The sequence below is a fragment of the Macaca nemestrina genome, chromosome 4 (assembly GCF_043159975.1).
Source record: "Macaca nemestrina isolate mMacNem1 chromosome 4, mMacNem.hap1, whole genome shotgun sequence".
NCBI lineage: Eukaryota > Metazoa > Chordata > Mammalia > Primates > Cercopithecidae > Macaca > Macaca nemestrina.
The window spans coordinates 56,110,005-56,128,643 of record NC_092128.1 but is presented as its reverse complement, the minus strand read 5'-3'; the positions used below and the strand labels follow the sequence as shown (position 1 = coordinate 56,128,643).

At 41.4% G+C, this 18,639-nt stretch overlaps 1 protein-coding gene across 12 annotated transcripts in view; it reads right to left on the bottom strand.

Annotated features, from left to right (window-relative positions):
• The window catches only part of LOC105475890 (F-box and leucine rich repeat protein 13), a 273,121-nt gene that overhangs the window by 253,645 nt on the left and 837 nt on the right, over positions 1-18,639 (bottom strand). The window lies entirely within an intron of this gene.

Here is an 18,639-nt window from a genome sequence, read left to right as displayed (position 1 = left end):
CTCCTGACCTCATGTGATTCGCTTGCCTCAGCCTCTGAAAGTGCTGGGATTACAGGCGTGATCCACCATGCCCAGCCCACTTTACATTTGCTTTTTTTCTTTTTTTCTTTTTTTTTTTTTTTTGAGACGGAGTCTTGCTCTGTGCCCCAGGCTGGAGTGCAGTGGCGCGATCTCGGCTCACTGCAAGCTCCGCCCCCCGGGTTCATGCCATTCTCCTGCCTCAGCCTCCCAAGTAGCTGGGACTACAGGCGCCCGCCACCACGCCCGGCTAGTTTTTTGTACTTTTTTAGTAGAGACGGGGTTTCACCGTGTTAGCCAGGATGGTCTCCATCTCCTGACCTTGTGATCCATCCGCCTCGGCCTCCCAAAGTGCTGGGATTACAGGCTTGAGCCACCGCGCCCGGCCATACATTTTCACCAGCAGTGTAGAAGTGTTCCCTTTTCACTGCATTCACATCAACATCTGTTGGGTTTTTTTGTTCTGTTTTTTGATTATGGCCATTCTTGCAGGTGTAAGGTGGTATTACATTGTAGTTTTGATTTGCATTTCCCTGATCATTAGTGATGCTGAGCATTTTTTCATGTTTGCTGGCCACCTGTATATCTCCTTTTGAGAACTGTCTATTAATGTCCTTAGCCCACTTTTTGAAGGGATTGTTTGGTTTTTTCTTGCTAATTTGCTTGAGTTCCTTGCAGATTCTGGATATTGGTCCTTTGTTGGATGTACAGATTTTCACCTACTCTGTGGGTTGTCTGCTTACTCTAGCAGCAGCAAACTTTTTCTTATACAGTTAAAAAGTCAAATAATGTGACAGTTTTAAAGTAAATGTGTTTTTACATACCACTCTGTATTCAGTGTTAATATTCTGCTAAAGTAAAACAAAAATGCAGTTTATCTTGCCTCTGTCTAAAAATCCATCATAAACAACACAATAAAGTCACTGTACCATGAGGGTTTGCATTACGTGAGGAGTAAGTTCTTTACAGCCAATCTGAAGACATAACTATGATGCTTTACTTCAGGGGTTTCTAGCCTTTTAAAGTATGAGAAACTCATTGTGGTTTTTTTGGGGTTTGTTTTTTTGGACAAAAAGTTCCTTAGACCCAACCATAAAAGAGATTGAGAAAATCCACCATTAAAATGTGTGAATTTAAGAACTTTTTTTTTTTTTTTTGAGACGGAGTTTGGTTCTGTCGCCCAGGCTGGAGTGCAGTGGCGCGATCTTGGCTCATTGCAAGCTCCGCCTCCCGGGTTCACGCCATTCTCCTGCCTCAGCCTCCTGAGTAGCTGGGACTACAGGCGCCGCCACCACGCCTGGTTAATTTTGTTTTTGTGTTTTTAGTAGAGACGGGGTTTCAACGTGTTAGACAGGATGGTCTTGATCTCCTGACCTCGTGATCCACCCACCTCGGCCTCCCAAAGTGCTGGGATTGCTGGCGTGAGCCACCGCGCCCGGCCAAGAACTCTTAAAAATACATTTGTATTTTATCATTCACAGCATCTACAGAGTATACACATTTGAAAAACTGTAGCTCAGTACACGTAGGTGGGAAACAACGGACCTGCTGGATCTAAGATACTGTTTAAAGCACATATATAGAACTCGTAAAGTTGCTGCTGTCTCATTTTCCTTACGAGGCCCCCCCAAAAGAAGAAACTTCTTGTTAAAAGTGTTGGCAAGATATACAGAATTACTGATGTTTTCTCCATTTGAGACAGATGAAAAGGTCTGCAGCACACTTCCCACAGAAACCACCTGGAATTCTTCATTTCCCTTCGTGGTTCACTGTTTTCTGATGGGGTCTAGTGTGCATGCTGCAGGTAGTCGGGATGCTTTGGACCCACTCCTGCTGTCTTTTTCTCTTGATCCTCTATTTCCAGAACAAAATAACTCCATCACTGGAGTTACACAGAGCAGTCCTTCCTACCTCCATAGGCCAAGTGTCAGCAGATCTAGGCCTGGGGTCTTGTCTTAGACTCTCAGCAATTCTCATAGTGTTCCTCCAAAACTAGAAAGGGTAATTTCTCCTAATTGGACCCTGCATAATAACAATCTCCCCCTTTGCAATAGCTCTATGCTCCTCTTCTTAGCATACAGCCTGCAAGCAGGAAGCTCAGCCCTTTAGAGAACGGCAGAATGGTAAGATTTAGATCCCTCTCCCTCTCCAGCTCTGCCTTCAAACCGAGCCCATACTAACTGCTTATAAGCGCTCAGTCACCTGCAGACTGACTTCCTTTTCCCCCAAACCAAGAGACAGTTACACAGGAGATTAGTGGTCTCACCACAGTTGCAACCTGAATTTGAACAGTCATCTATTACCTAAAGAGCCAGCAAGAGTGAGTCCTACAGGGACCTAACAAAAAGTGCTGAAGCCTTATATTACCTGGAGGCCAATCAGACTTCACAGCTCCCTCAATATCCTTGGTGAAAAGCCCATCTGCTCTCTAGCACTTCTATGCCTGGGTCTCCAGACTACTGAGTTTTTGTACTCCCCACTCTACATTCTTTTCTCCATCTTATTCTGGCACCCTGAAGACATCTATATCAGAATCAACTGGAGAATGAATTTGTCTCTGAGAATAGGGCCTAGAAACCTGCATTTTACTAAGCTCCCCAGGTGATTCCTATGCATACTGATGTCTGAGAATAAGTACCTAAATGAAGTTCAGCTTTATGGTACATTTTTAAGAAAGTTGAGATCTGGTTAATGTATGTCAGAAATTGATTATATATATATTTCCAAGCTCCACTTACAATAAACTACTTTTCCTGAAAAGCTATCCTGCAGAAGTCAGGTTGACAGGATAAGTCTCTGAAATGCTAATAAAGGCATATGGAACTAGCAGAGTTGAAATGCACACTTTTCACATAAGAAATCTCACTGTTGGCCAGTATGGTGGTTCATGCCTATAATCCCACCACTTTATGAGACCGAGGTGGGAGGTTTTCTTGAAGACAGGAGTTCAGGACTACCCTGGGCAATACAGTGAGACCCCATCTCTAAAAAATACAAAAATCGTTTTAAAAATTAGCTGAGTATGGTGGCGTGCACCTGTAGCCCTAGCTACTTGGGAGGCTGAGGTGGGAGGATTGCTTGAGCCCAGGAGTTCAAGGCTGCAGTGAGTTATTATCACAACACTGTACTGCAGCCTGGGTGACAGAGAAAGACCCTGTCTCAAAATATAATAATAAAGAAATCTCACTGTTTGTCTTTTTCCCTTGGACAAAATAGCATAACATGATATTTTATGTATTGAGTGAACAGTGCATAGCTACATGCCAATAAGACAGCACAGTTAATGAATCAATAGCTCTTTCCCTGCCCAATGAATATAAAAAGCACAAAACCATTAACTTAGTCTTTATTGTAAGCAGAGGCAAAATAAGCAAACATTCCCACAAGATTAATGTTTGACTCTTGAAAACATTAATCATATTATTAATAATATTCTCAGTAAAAACTTGCACAATCAAGGACAAAAAAGTACATGAATTAATTATTGGATTGACTCTCTCAAGCTTGTAAATTCACAAAGCAATTACGTAATCCTCACTTTCTTTGGTTCTACTTCCCTAAACTCAGTTCCCAATATTTCTCATCTATTCTGAAGGATGTTCTGGGTCCTGAGGACAAACGTGGGTTTATCCAGGACTGTTGCTTCCACTCCTTTCCCCTACTACCTATCTTTCAAAGAGCAAGAAAATGCAAAGAGTGGAATCCAGTTGGTTTAAATCTGGGATGTGCAATCTTCTACCATTCAATCGTTGACAAATTACATCTCTGTTTTTGTTTCCTTAAAAAAGTGGGATAATAAAGGTTCATATGCCATAGGGCTATCACGAAAATTAAAAACTGCTTTGAATAGTGTCCAGCACAAAATAGGCACTCAATAGATAATGATAGCAAGCTATTATATATGTATATACACACACATACATACATATACACACACATACATATATGTGTGTGTGTGTGTGTGTGTATTTTTTTTTTTTTTTTTTGAGACAAGGTCTTGCTTTGTAACCCAGGCTGGAGTGCAGTGGCACAATCAACCCAGTGTAACCTCAAGCTCTTGAGCTCAGGCAATTCTCCCACCTCAGCCTCCCAAGAGGCTAGGACTACAGGCATGTGCCACCAAACTCACTTAATTCTTTTGTTGAAATGGAGTCTCAATCTGTTGCCCAGGCTAGTCCTGAACTCCTGGGCTTAAGTGATCCTCCTTCCTCTCAGTCTCCCAAAGTGCTGGGATTACAGGCATGAGCCACTGTGCCCAGTCCATCACTATTTTTAACCATTCCACTGCTAATTATCATCTTCATTAGAGGAAAACACTTAGATATAGAGAAAAGAAATTGAAAATATTCCCTTATACTACTCAAAGTCCAGTGTGACGACTCAGAGAGAAAGAGAGAGACTGACTCTGACTTAAACCACACCTAATGGAAGATGTTAGCACAAAAGCATTTAGTGGAAAATGGCTAGGAGAAAACTCTATAGACCAACAGTTCAAATATAAATAGCAAGATAGTAACTATTATCACCCTGGGTGGACACACAAAAACAAATGTAAGACACTTAAGAGAGCAAGTCTTGTTTAGCTTTTCAGATACTCAGATAAACATAGTGAAATATGCTGAGGGCTGAAATAGTAATATTGTAATATAAAAAATAATTACTCCAAAAGTGCAGAGATAAAAGTGATTATCAAATTCTTGGGGAGCCCTCAGCAGGTGAAGAAACAGAAAAGGATGTTCTGGTACTCCAATCTCTGAAACATATCTAAAGCAGTATCTCACAAATGATCGCCATCCCCGTGTGGGATGGAGATGGAGGTAGCACGCTGTTGTTTTGGGAGATACCTTACTTTGTATTTATGGAAGTTATAAGTTCCTTCCACTTCCCTATCCCCTACCCCAACCTCTGAAACATATCTAAAGCAGTATCTCACAAATGATCGCCATCCCCGTGTGAGATGGAGATGGAGGTAGCATACTGTTGTTTTGAGAGATATCTTAATTTGTATTTACGGAAGTTAGTAAGTTACAATTTTGAAAATAAAGGGGCTTTTATGTCTTTTTAACATTGAAATAGATGGTGTCAAAATTTTATTTTAGAAACTCTATAAATGAATATTCTGGAAGATTACTCAAAGAGGCCAACTGGCTTCAATGTTCAGATGAGACCCCAGAAAGAGGAAGATGCCCCTCGGGACCAGACTTGAAGGCTTTTGTTGTTTTTTCCTTTTTTTTTTTTTTTTTTTTTTTTTTGTTAGACTTGAAGGTTTTTAAAGCAGACTGGACAGGACAGGTGAAGAGCAGCAGGCTCTATGAGGTGAGAGTGAGACAAAGGACTCTGATACCTGCCAGACTGGGTCTGTCCCAGTGGGGAAGCAGTCCCAGCCGTCTCATCCCCTCTAAGAAAATTGTAAATGGAAAAATAATAAATCATACCCTTTGTTTAGTGTCCTGTGGATTTATCTCAGGAACTACATATGTAAACTGCCTGGCTGGGCTGAGGGAATTTAGCAAAGATCACTGTCCTCTGGAGAAGCCACAACCTTCCTGCCCAAGGTCCAGCAAAATGAGTTAGTGTATCCAGCTCCTGCTCTCCTAAATGGGCAGGGCAGTCCCTTGCTCAATAATCAGCAATTCCTGATTCTTGCATCTCTGACAAATACGTGCAGCAATTAGTCTCAAAAAAAATACCTGGCCCGGCATGGTGGCTCACGCCTGTAATCCCAGCACTTGGGAGGCCGAGACAGGCAGATTACGAGGTCAGGAGATCGAGACCATCTTGGCTAACACGGTGAAACCCTATCTCTACTAAAAATACAAAAAACTAGCCAGGCGTGGTGGCGGGCGCCTGTAGTCCCACCTACTCGGGAGGCTGAGGCAGGAGAATGGCAGGAACCCAGGAGGTGGAGCTTGCAGTGAGCAGAGATCACACCACTGCACTCCAGCCTGGGCGACAGAGCCAAACTCTGTCTCAAAAAAAAAAAAACCTGATTGGCAGCTTAATCTTGAAAGAAACATAAAACATAAAAACTTCTCACAAAATCATCATTACAAAAAAAAAAAAAAAAACTTTGCTTTAAAAATCATGATTTGTAGATTAAGTACCCCCTCTGCTGAACAGATCTGGTTTTGCAAACTCTTTACATCTTCCCTATACTAAGCTGAAATTGGAGCTCACCATTTGAAAAGTGCTTTCTTCCTCTCAGATACAAACACTAGGTATATCTGCTTAATATTTTTGTACACCATAATATCTAGCTCATCTTTGGTCCCTGTGGGGCAGTCCTTGTTTGTCTGTAAACAATGTACTGACTTCTACCTAGTAGAAAACTGAGGGAGAAACTAGGATTTCTACGTTATCTCTGGATGACCCACTGTCTGAAGGTCTACCAGTAAGGCTTTACTATGCGAGCTCCTATCTTAATAATCTCTTTGAAAACACAAATGCCTTTGGGAAGGAGTATATCCAAAAATAGAGGGCACATTGAGCTAATTCCCGCAGTGGTAGAAAGAGTATCGCAGAGCTCTGAGAGACAGAAATGAAGAATATAGGGAGTGTGAGGGATCAGAAGGCAATACTTAGTTTTCCTAGAATTTCCACCTAGGTTCAGGCTCTGAGTATCTTCATGTGGCTCAAAAAAAAAAGAAAAAATTTGAATTTCTAAAATATATTTTTCCTGAATCTTAATGATGAAATGTAAATATCTTCATCTCTATTTCTCCAAGATAGATTTCTATGAAAATATAGAATCAAAAGGTATATATTAAAGATCTTCATACATATTTCAAAACTGTTTTCCTAAAAAGTATTATCAATGTATAATCTCATCCCAAATGGATAAATGCTCAGAGAGCTCAGGAGACAAGCTTGGGCTAGAGACAGCCTGAGAGTCACAGCTCCAAGTGGTTGAAGTCATTGAGGTGTTTTCAACTGTACGTGGTAGAGGCCCAGCAAATATTTGCTGACAGAATGTCCTAGCGTACCCCCCTCAGCTGACCACTCTTGTTGTTTCCCAAGAAAAAAGGCTGGCTGGTGTCAAGAGCCTCATCTGTTCAAAAAATTAAGTTACTTGTTTAACTTGAATTGAACGTAGAATCCAGCAGTCTTTAAGCTGGACGTGTGAATCTCGAAGAGCCCACAAAGACTTTCAAAGGATTACACCAGTACGAATAGTATAAAGGTGTCCACTTTCAGATCCTCACCATTCCTACGCAAGTTGGCCCTCCATATCCATGGCTCCTGCATCCACAGATTCAAATCAACCACAGATCAAAAACATTTGAAAAAAATTTTCATCTGCACGAAACACATACAGAATGTTTCTTCTTGTCATTATTCCCTAAATGATACAGTATACCATCTACTTACATAGTGTTTACATTGTATTAGATATAAGTAATCTAAGGATTATTTAAAGTATACAAGAGGATGTGTATAGGTTCTATACAAATGCTATGCCACTTTTTATCAAGAATTTGAAAATTCTTGAATGTCAGTCTCCAAGGAAGGTCTTGGAACCAATGCCTCATGGATACTGAGAGATTTTTTTTTTTTTGAGATGGAGTCTCGCTCTGTCGCCCAGGCTGGAGTGCAGTGGCGCAATCTCAGCTCACTGCAAGCTCCGCTTCCCGGGTTCCCGCCATTCTCCTGCCTCAGCCTCCTGAGTAGCCGCGACTACAGGTGCCTGCCACCATGCCCAGCTAAATTTTTTTTGTATTTTTAGAGACAGGGCTTTGCCATGTTAGCCAAGATGGTCTCGATCTCCTGACCTCATGATCCGCCCCCCTCGGCCTCCCAAAGTGCTGGGATTACAGGTGTGAATCACCGCGCCCGGCCAGGATTACTGTATTCTTTACTAAAATTGATCTGCCTGAGGACACAGTTTGCTATTTTCTTTTCCTACTTTTCTCTTTCACGATGGCTCTTTCTCCCACTCTAGAAAATAAAGCCCTCTATCACATCCATCTGGAATCTTACTATAAAGAAAACCGAAGCAGAGAGATTTGAAAATGTTCTCAGTCACCCAGTTAACAATTGGTGAAGCCTAGGCAATCTTTTTTATTTTTATTTATTTATTTTTTTTTCCCTGTAGAGACAGTCTCTCACTATGTTGCCCAGGCTAGTTTCAAACTCCTGGCCTCAAGCAATCCTCCTGCCTCAGACTGCCAAAATGCTGGAATTACAGTCATAAGCCATCACGCGGGGCCCAGGAAATTCTTACAAATACAAAATAATCCCCGCATCTTGCTTTAGGTTTCAAGTAACAAACTCAACTTAATATGTACTTTATTAGCTCCTACAAGAAATTCAAAGGTAGATGAGGCCTGAGTGTAGGTTTAATCCAGTGGCTTACTAATGTCACTAGGGCCTGGTTTCTTTCCATTTCCTCAATTGGCCTTTTGTGGAATCCACTTCATGCTAAAATTCTCTCTCCTTGTGGCCACACAGGTAATTGCCAATGTTCCCAGGACTAAGTGCTTCCCCATTAACATCCAGAGAGGGTATATCCAACCAGCATCCTGATCTAAATCAGCTTGGATTATATATTGCCCTCCCCCATGACCCTATACCTTCCACCTTCCTGTGGTCACAAACATCATGGCCAGGGAAACTAAATGCACTAGTTGTTGTGAGACAGTCGGGGTCCAACCCCAGAAACGGGGATAGACAGTTTTCTTGAAGCAAATGGGCTAGGTGAGGGAAGAGACAGCGTATAGAATAAGAATGGAGGAAATACTAGGAAAAGGGAAGTAGATGCTGCGTAGGTAACTTGAAAATGCTCAGTAGATATCTGCTCCTGGACAACATGGGAAAGGAAGAAGAAAAGGGGGTAGTTACAGAAGGGTTGAGATCCACTTACTGAGTGATGCTGTTGTGATCTACATCTTTTCAAAGACTGCTTTGAGATCCAACTTCATCTGACTCCCCTTATACGAACAAGCCAAGTATGGCAGATTATATTTTCCACAATGGCCATGACAGTATCTCCCATCCTCCATGCTCTTTTTGCAATGTGACTTTGTTATGCCTCCCATCATGAAATGGGTTCCATGTTCTCTCCCCTTGAATCTAAGTGAAATAATGTTGACTTCCAAACCTAGATCATAAATAATGATATAACTTCTATCTGGTTCTCTCTGGGGACATTTGGTCTTAGAAATCAGCTACCATACTGTGAGGAAGTCTAAGCAGCCCATGGGCAGGTCCAGATGAAGAGGAACCAAGCCTACTGGTTCACAGACCTGGCTGAACTCCCAGCCAACAGCTAGCACCAACTTGCTAGGCACGCAAAAGAAGATATCATCTTAAAAGTGGATCTTCCACCCCCTGCAAAACCTTGTCAAAATTTCAAATTTTTAAGCAAACTAAGTGATTCCTGTTGTTGTAAGCCATTAAGTGCTTTAAGTGGTTGTATGTCACATGGCAATAGATAACTGATACACCAAACAAACAGAAAATGACTATACAGCCAAATCAAAGGTGTCATTCCATCCATCCCTAGCTACATACATTCTGAGAAAAAAACACCCAGCCATGACTTTCATTGTAGATTTTTAAATTTCAAACATGTATAAACAATAGTATAGGGAACACCTACGTACCTATCACCCAGTTTCAACAATTATTATTCTGTGATTTTTGTATCATCTATATATCTACCCATTTCCCCCACCTATTCTCAATTATACTTTAAGGTAAAATTTACATGATTTCAAATGCATAAATCTTATTGGTATAATTTTGATAATGAAAATACCCACACCCCAGGTGTGGTTTCTTTCCAACTCTCCAGAAAGTTCTCATGTCCCTGTCCAGTTAATCCTCCTGTAGCACTCAGAGTCCAGTCGAGAGACAGAAATCACACCTGTATTTTGAATAAAGAACACTTATTCTATCTCATAAATACATTCTAATAAAGAATGCAATTCAAAGAATTACTAGCTAGTAAAAAGTGAATAACTACTAAGAGAGAGCAAAGAAAACACTAAAGGACATGTTGTGGCACAGACAGAGTACCCAAAGATGAAATAACCTTGGAAGGAGGGCAGCCACCTCCCCAAGGCTGAGATTCAGAGAATGTAGAGTGTGGCTGAGGTATAGTGGGAAAGTCCATTAGGTTGTCTTGAGACAGAGACAGTTCTCAGCCATGACGGGCCAAGGTTTGGTGAACAGGAGTCCAGCAGCTCACACTAGTGAGCAGACACCCCCTGCTGGGGTGCAATGGGCTGAGGCTGGTGAGCAAAACTTGCTGAAGAGTGGGCACCACTGGGTGCACCACACACATGCTCTTGGCAGCTGTGTCACGTGAACAAGAAGAGAGGAAGCACACAGGAATCAGGAAGTGAAGCCCCATCTCCCTCCAGGGTCCCTTCAGCACCGACAAGCCTTAACATAATGCTAGCCCAAAGCAATGCCAAGGTCTAGATCATGGCACTGGTCCAGCTTCTAGGTGTCAAGGGCTACTTTTCTCCTCCTCAATATTTTTGCAGTATTATAATCAGCTGTCTAGTTTTATGGGGAAAAAAATTTTAGACTTTAACTAAAATTGCACTGAATGTATAGATTTTCTGGGAAGACATTACATGCTGTTATTTTCCCATTCATAAACATGGCAGAGCACTTCATTTCTTTAGGTCACCTTAAACATCTTTTGATAAAATTTTATAAATTCCTCCCAAAAGGTCTTTCACATCTTGGCCTAAGAAACCTTTTATTTTTTGTGGCTATTATGAATGTAATTTTTAAAAGCTACTATTAAAAACTTTGGTTCTAGTGAATTGAAATGCAATTGATTTTTTAATATTCAGTGGAAGAATTCTGTGAGGTTTTTTGTTTTTTTTTTTTTTTTTTGAGATGGAGTTTTGCTCTCGTTGCCCAGGCTGGAGTGCAATGGCGCCATCTTGGCTCACCGCAACCTCCACCTCCTGGGTTCAAGAGATTCCTCTGCTCAGCGACCCGAGTAGCTGGGATTACAGACATGCACCACCACACCCGGCTAATTTTGTATTTTTAGTAGAGATGAAGTTTCTCCATGTTGGGCAGGCTAGTCTTGAACTCCCAACCTCAGGTGATCTGCCAACCGTGGCCTCCCAAGGATTTTTTTTTTTTTTTGGTCTACTCTTTCACTGTGGATGTAATGGGATAGTCAGAAACTGAAAATACTAGCGGCCGGGCGCGGTGGCTCAAGCCTGTAATCCCAGCACTTTGGGAGGCCGAGTCGGGCGGATCACGAGGTCAGGAGATCGAGAACATCCTGGCTAACACGGTGAAACCCCGTCTCTACTAAAAATACAAAAAAAAAAACTAGCCGGGCGAGGTGGCGGGCGCCTGTAGTCCCAGCTACTCGGCAGGCTGAGGCAGGAGAATGGCGTAAACCCGGGGGTCGGAGCTTGCAGTGAGCTGAGATCCGGCCACTGCACTCCAGCCTGGGCGACAGAGCGAGACTCCGTCTCAAAAAAAAAAAAAAAAAAAAAAGAAAGAAACTGAAAATACTAGGAAATGTAGGACTATTTATATTGAGAGCCCATTTGACAACTGAGGATTGAATCTAAAGTGACACAAGTCAGTTTAATTGTGTGTTCTTCCTTTAAATAATGTTCATTTCTCAGGGGTAAGCACGGATTGCTGGATATTTGAGTTTTACTAGGGGTAGGTGTTTGTCACATCAACAGGACAAGGGAGAAACAAGGGAGAAATCGTATTTGAAAGTGATCATAATGATGGTGACATTTTAAAAACATGTCTACAAATGATATTTCTTACATAAAGAGGTGGGGTTTAATTCTTCTCCTCTTGAATATGGGTTAGTCTTAATAATCCACTTGTAATAAAGAGAATACAGGGAAAGTGATGTCGAGTAACTTCCGGGGCTAGGTTATAAAAGGAGATTTTACTTGGCTTTGTCTCTTGGACACCTGTTTTGGGACCCAGCCTCCACGCTGTGAGGAAGCTCAGGCCACACGGAAAGGTTACACATAGATGTTCTAGCTGCCAGCCTCAGGAGAGGTCCTCATCAACAGCCAGCATCAACTGCCAGGCATGTAAGTAAGGAAGCCTTCAAGATGATTTTAACTTCAGCCACTCTGACATGTAAGTGCATGAGAGATCTCAAGCAATAACATTCTGTCAACTCCCATAACTGTGAGAGGCAATAATAAAATGAATACTGTTACTTTAAATCACTAAATGTTTAGGTAATAGACATCTACAACAATGATGAACCAAGGAATCTAAGATGGGTAAAGAGAGAAATGAGGACATGAGAGTAATATTTGATAGTGCAAAGAATGAAATGGTGGTTTGAGTCAGTTAAAGAAGTGCTAGTGTAGAAGCTCCAATGTGAGTGTGCTAGAAAATGAGGAGACAAATGGATGAAGACATGGAGATTTCGAAGATGGTACAGCAATTTAGGATAAAATGGTTAAGAGTATGATCATAGAAGGAAATGACTGAGGAATGGTGAAAGCAAAGATAACTGGAAGAAAGGTCAAGGATGTGAATGGAACATCCCTGTGAATACTGAGGCCACAAGAACAATGACAGGAGTAGAGGGAAAGGAAGATGGTGAGCCAGATGCTAATGCTACCAACAAAACACAGAGATTGGTACATAATGAAGAGAGTGAGTGCTAAATCCGACGTTATGAACTACAAAGAAGCTGAGACTTTAGAAAAAGGAGGGAAGATATGTACTTTGGAAGTGGAAATGGGGTGCCAAGGAAGACATCTAACCTATCTCTAGATCTGAGGTTAACTGAGGAGTGAAACAAGACAGTCTCCATAGGATTGCATTTCTGAGTAGGATGTGGAAAGTCACCATGGTCCAATGACCCTGCTATAACAACTAGAAAAAAACGGATACATTACAAAAATCACATTTAAAAAAGATATTGGAGAGCCATGGAATTCCAGAGGAAGGAAAATTTTCTGAAGTGAGCTGACAATGCACAGCTGTTTATTTTCCCTGAGGACATGTGCAGTTCTGGGTAGGAAAGAGGACAGGGCTGGGCCCAGACAGAGGAAGTCTACAAATGGGAAGAGAAATCAATAGGGTTAAGGTGGTGGCACGGGGCTAACACGAGATTAGAAACTTGAGGCGCCCCAAGTGTGGCCACTGTCTCCCATAAGGCAGTGAGTTATGGGAGTGTTCACACAGGAGGCTGAGGAGCTAGAACATCAACTCCTACAAGGCAGACAGAGCCTTTCATAATCTCAGGGAAGGAAGAGGAAGCCTGCCTCAAACATACAGCCAGCATAACCTTCAATGTACTTGCCAGATTTTAAAGTTGAGGGCTGCTCCATCTGGGAAGTGAGGAGCGCCTCTGCCCAGCGGCCGCACCATCTGAGAAGTGAGGAGCGCCCCTGCCCAGCTGCTCCACCATCTGAGAAGTGAGGAGGGCCTCTGACCGGTGGCCACATGGTCTGGGACATGAGGAACGCCTTTGCCGGCCACCCCACCTTCTGAGAAATGAGGAGCGCCTCTCCCTGGCTGCCCCACCACCTGGGAAGTGAGGAGCGCCTCTGCCCAGCTGCTGGACTGTCTGGGAAGTGAGGAGCACCTTTGCCCAGCCGCTGTGCAACCCTCCAAGTGTGAAGTGGCAGGCTTGTGTGTGATTTTCATGCCTTCCTCAAGTTTGCATTTTAAATTAAAAGTTTTAAATTGGGGAATATATATATAGAATATGTAGAATATATAGAATATTTTATATAAATATATATTCTATGTAGAATATATATTATATATAGAATATATATTAAATAGAACATATCTTATATATTATATATTTATATAAATTATATACAATTATATACATATATAATTATATACATAATATATAATTATATATTATATAAACATATATAATATATAATTATAAAATTTATATAATATATAATTATATATTATATAAACATATATTTACATAATTATAAAATTTATATAATTATATAATATATAATATAAATATAATTATGTATATAATTATATAATATATAAGTTGTATAATATATATTCTATATTATATTCCCCAATTGTTACATATATTATATATAATATATAATACAGAATATATATTATATACATATTATGTATAATTATATATAACATATATAATAAAGTTGAGGGCCTAGAAGGAAAACTAAAGAGCTAAGCTCAAATACCTCTGAAGAGCAAAACCAAATCTCACAATCTTTCAGTCTGAGGAGACAGAGACTAGCTAGCTTCTCAATCAAAAGCCCAGAAGAGCTATGTCTGAGGAACAGGGATGAACCAGATGTAAACTGAATCCAAATAAATCCATAATCCAACCTCAACAGAGCTCAATCCCTTCCTGGACTGAGGTCATGAGCTCTGCACCCTATAGAGAGGAAAGGATGAACCTTTGCTAGCAAAAGAGTATATCATCTGGAGCTTCTATTGTTCTTTTCTCACACAATGTCCAATAAAAATAAGAAATTACTAGATATGTACGAAGGCAGGAAAATGTCTTGAATTACCAACAGAAGAAAATAAGCAATAGAAGCAGACCCACAAATGATCTGGATGTTCAAGTTAACAAACAATGATTTCACTTTATGTATTTATCTTATTTATTTTTTTTAGAGACACAGTCTCACTCCGTCACCCAGGCTGGAGTATAATGGTGTGATCCCAGCTTACTGCAACCTCTGCCTCCTGGTTTCAAGCGATTCTCATGCCTCAGTCTCCTGAATGGCTGGAATTACAGGCATGCACCACCACACCTGGCAAATTATTGTATTTTTAGTAGAGACAGGGTTTCAGCAGGTCTCGAACTCCTGGCCTCAAGTGATCCACCCACCTTGGCCTCCAAAAGTGCTAGAATTACAGACATGAGCAACAAACAATACTTTTAAAATAACAACCATCAACATGTGTGTTAATCCATTTTGCACTGCTATAAAGAAATACCTGAGGCTGGGTAATTTATAAGAAAAGAGTTGTATGTGGCTCAGGGTTCTGCAGGGTGTACAAGAAGCATGGTGCCAGCATCTGCTCGGCTTCTGGTGAAGGCCTCAGGATGCTTTTACTCATTGCAGAAGGCAAAGGAAGCCTGCATGTCACATGGCAAGAGAAGGAGTAAGAGAAACAGCTGGAGGGAGGCTCTTTTAAACAACCAGCTCTTGGGTGAACTAATAGAGGGAGAACTCACTCATTATCACAGGGGAGAGCACAAAGCCATTCTTGAGAGATCTGCCCACCTGACTCAAATACCTCCCACTGGGCCCCACCTCCAACACTGGGGATCAAATTTCAACAGATTTGGAGGGAACAAATAAAGAAAACAGAAAAAGGCAAAACGAATGAAAAGATGCATAATTCTAATAATCAGAATTTATTTAAAAATCAAATTGTCATTCTAGAACTGAAAAACATGTCTAAAATTAAGATTTCATTTGATGTATTTAAGAGTAGACTGGACACAGCATAAAACAAAATTAGCAAACTTGAAAACCACCAATGAAAAAGATCCAAACTTGAGCTCAAAAAGAAGAAAAGAATGGGGAAAAAGCAGAAATCAAAAGAGGCGTGTAGAACAAAGTAAAAAAAAAAATAAAAGCTAACATATTTACGGTTGGAGTTCCAAAAGGAAAAGAGAGAACTGAATAGAAGCACTATTTGAAAAGAACCAAGAATTTTCTAAACCGGATGAAAAATATCTATCAACAGATTCAGTAAGCCCAGGGAACCAAGCAGGATTGTTTAAAATTTTTTTTAATTTTTTATTTTTTTAGAGATAGGGTCTTGCTCCATCACTCAGGCTGGAATGCAGTGGTGCAATCGTAGTTCACTGTAGCCTCAAATTTCTGGGCTCAAGCGATCCTCTTATCTCAGCCTCATAAGTGGTGGAGACTACAGGTGTGAGCCACTATGATCAACTAGCTTTTTTTTTTTTTTTTTTAATTTTTGTACACACAGGGTCTCACTATGTCACCAAGGCTTGTCTTGAACTCCTGGCCTCAAGAAATCCATCTGCCTTCGGTTCTCACAGTGCTGGCATTACAGGCATGAGCCACCAAGCCAGGCCTGAATTTTTTAAAAATCAGTCTCTATTCAAGAGATTTGCAGGAAAATGATGTTGTAGGTAGACAATCAGGTTTTATTTAGGACAGGCAGATGAAATTCAGAAGAGGTTAAATATACAGGGAAAATTTTAATGAAAGGTTATTTATGTATTCCAAAGCTTGCAGAAGATGAGTTTTAGAAAAGTATAAAACCTGCCAGGCATGGTGGGTCACACCTGTAATCCCAGCACTTTGGGAGGCTGAGCCAGGTGGATCACCTGAGGTTAGGAGTTCGAGACCAGCCTGACCAACATGGTGAAACCCTATCTCGACCAAAAACACAAAAATTAGCTGAGCATGATGACAGGTGCCTGTAGTCCCAGCTACTTGGAAGGCTGAAGCAGGAGAATCGCTTGAACCCAGGAGGTGGATGTTGCAGTGAGCTGAGATGGCGCCACTGCACTCTAGCCTGGACGACAGAGCAAGACTCCATCTCAAAAAAGAAAAAAAAAAAAAAGTATAAAACCCATCTGGGAAATTGAGTCAGATGAATAAATGTACAGACAGAATAGATATGAGGCAGAATGGAATTCATCTTGATAGTCTCTTAGGAGAAATAGGTAATGCGTTTAAGGTGGGTGTGTGGGGCCCAGAAGACTGCTCCCTTGTTCTTGCTGCTAGTGTGGTAGCAGAGGTGAGTGAAGGACTTCTCAGGAGAATATGATCTTAGACAATGGGGAATGCATATAAGGGCCTCCTCTCTGGGTGCAGAACAATGTGGCAAGCCAGGAGCGCTCTCACCCAGAGGGGGAACTGGGGACTGCCTCATTGCAGCTTTGTGATGTTATAGTAACTGGCAGGCTAGATGAGAAGAGGCCACCATTTCCTTGATGTACCCTGACTCTCAACTCAAGTCTGTTTCTTCCACCTGCTGCACCGCCATATCACAGACTGAATCACCACTCAGAATGGCCGCACCCTGAATTGTAAATATAAACATTCCACTTTCTGACCCCCACCTCCTATGTTTCCAGCTCCCTCATTTAATTACTCCCTCTACTTCTCTTCACTCACCTCTTAGGAGTCTCCATTTTCTGTACATATATCAGTATCATATGCTTTTCTCATTTCCCACTGAGTCCTTAGAGTCCTTGGCCCATCACTTCAGATACTCAGGAGCTTAGCTCCCTAACCTACTGCCTTTCTATTCTATTAATATATGCCTGGCAAATTCCTATCCCAGACAAAGTCAACTTGGTTATCTCTGTACCTACATCTGGTTTACTGACTGCTACTTGACAAAAATCACACAACCGGGAAGATGGGTACCATTCTCCCTACATATTTTCAAGCACAATTGTATAGAGGTACAACATGAAACTCACTATAATAAATTAAAACAATACAGCTATGGGTAGAGCAAAAAGTTAGAATTCCCCGTTTCCTCCCCCAAAACCATTCCACAAGACATCTGTTATTAACAATTTGGCATAGGTTCTATGCATGCACTATTGTCTTAAAGATAGATACACACACATATATGTACACATAAATACATATACAACATACATGAAATCAGATAGCTAGAGCAGAATGGACAGTTGCTAAGCAACTTGCACTTTTTCTTTTTTACTTAATAATATGTGTTGGGAGCCAGCCATATGGTGTATGCCTGTAGTCCTAGCTACTTGGGAGGCTGAGGTGGGAGGATGGCTTGAGCCCAGGAGTTTGAGGCTGCAGCGAGCTAGGATGGAGCCACTACACTCTAGCCTGGGTGGCAGACCAACACCCCGTGTCTCGATAATAATAATATGTCTTGGAGGGCATTTCTTCTTAGTAGGTACAGATATACTTTATTCTACATAATACCTCATTCGCTTAGTCACTCTAGGTCATTTACTACTTCTACTATGAAACAAAGTTATAATGAACATCCTTGTACATCCTTCTGAACACATGTGCAAGTATTTCTCTAAAGTAGATCCCTAGAAGTGGAAATGCTTGGTTAAAGGGTACATGTATTTAACATTTTAATAAATATTTCTCAATTGCCATCCAAAAAGGAGACGGGGGTCTCTACCAAATTGCCCTCCCAACCGCCTAGGAGCGTTACTACCCTCAGCTGGGACCTCCTTTTTCCTTCCCTAGACATCTCTCTCCCTCATTCCCCGCATAGCGTATCTTTGCTCGAACCTCCTACTGCACCAACAGCCCCATCCCCACTCAAACACGCACATTCTTGGAAAATATCTCATCAACTATTTGTAGAGAAAAAAAGAGGTCAACAAAGGCAAACGTTCTCAGCTTCCAACCCCCAAAAACCTACAAAACCTAGTATCTATCCCTTCCTGTCTTCCTTCCCTCCTATTACAATGGGGGTGGAAGGGTAGCCCTTCCTGTTGTCTAAAGGCAATCCCGGTTGAGAGGGTCCTTACCTTCACAAAGGGCTGACTACACTGACCAAAGGTATCAGCTTCCACTCTCCCCTCAGCTAACCTCCATCTATTTTCTGCACTCACGGCTCCATGGAAACCTCAGGCTCACCTTGGGCAAAATCCAGGTCCTTATCTTAGGTGACTAGAGCCTACTCCCTACTTCT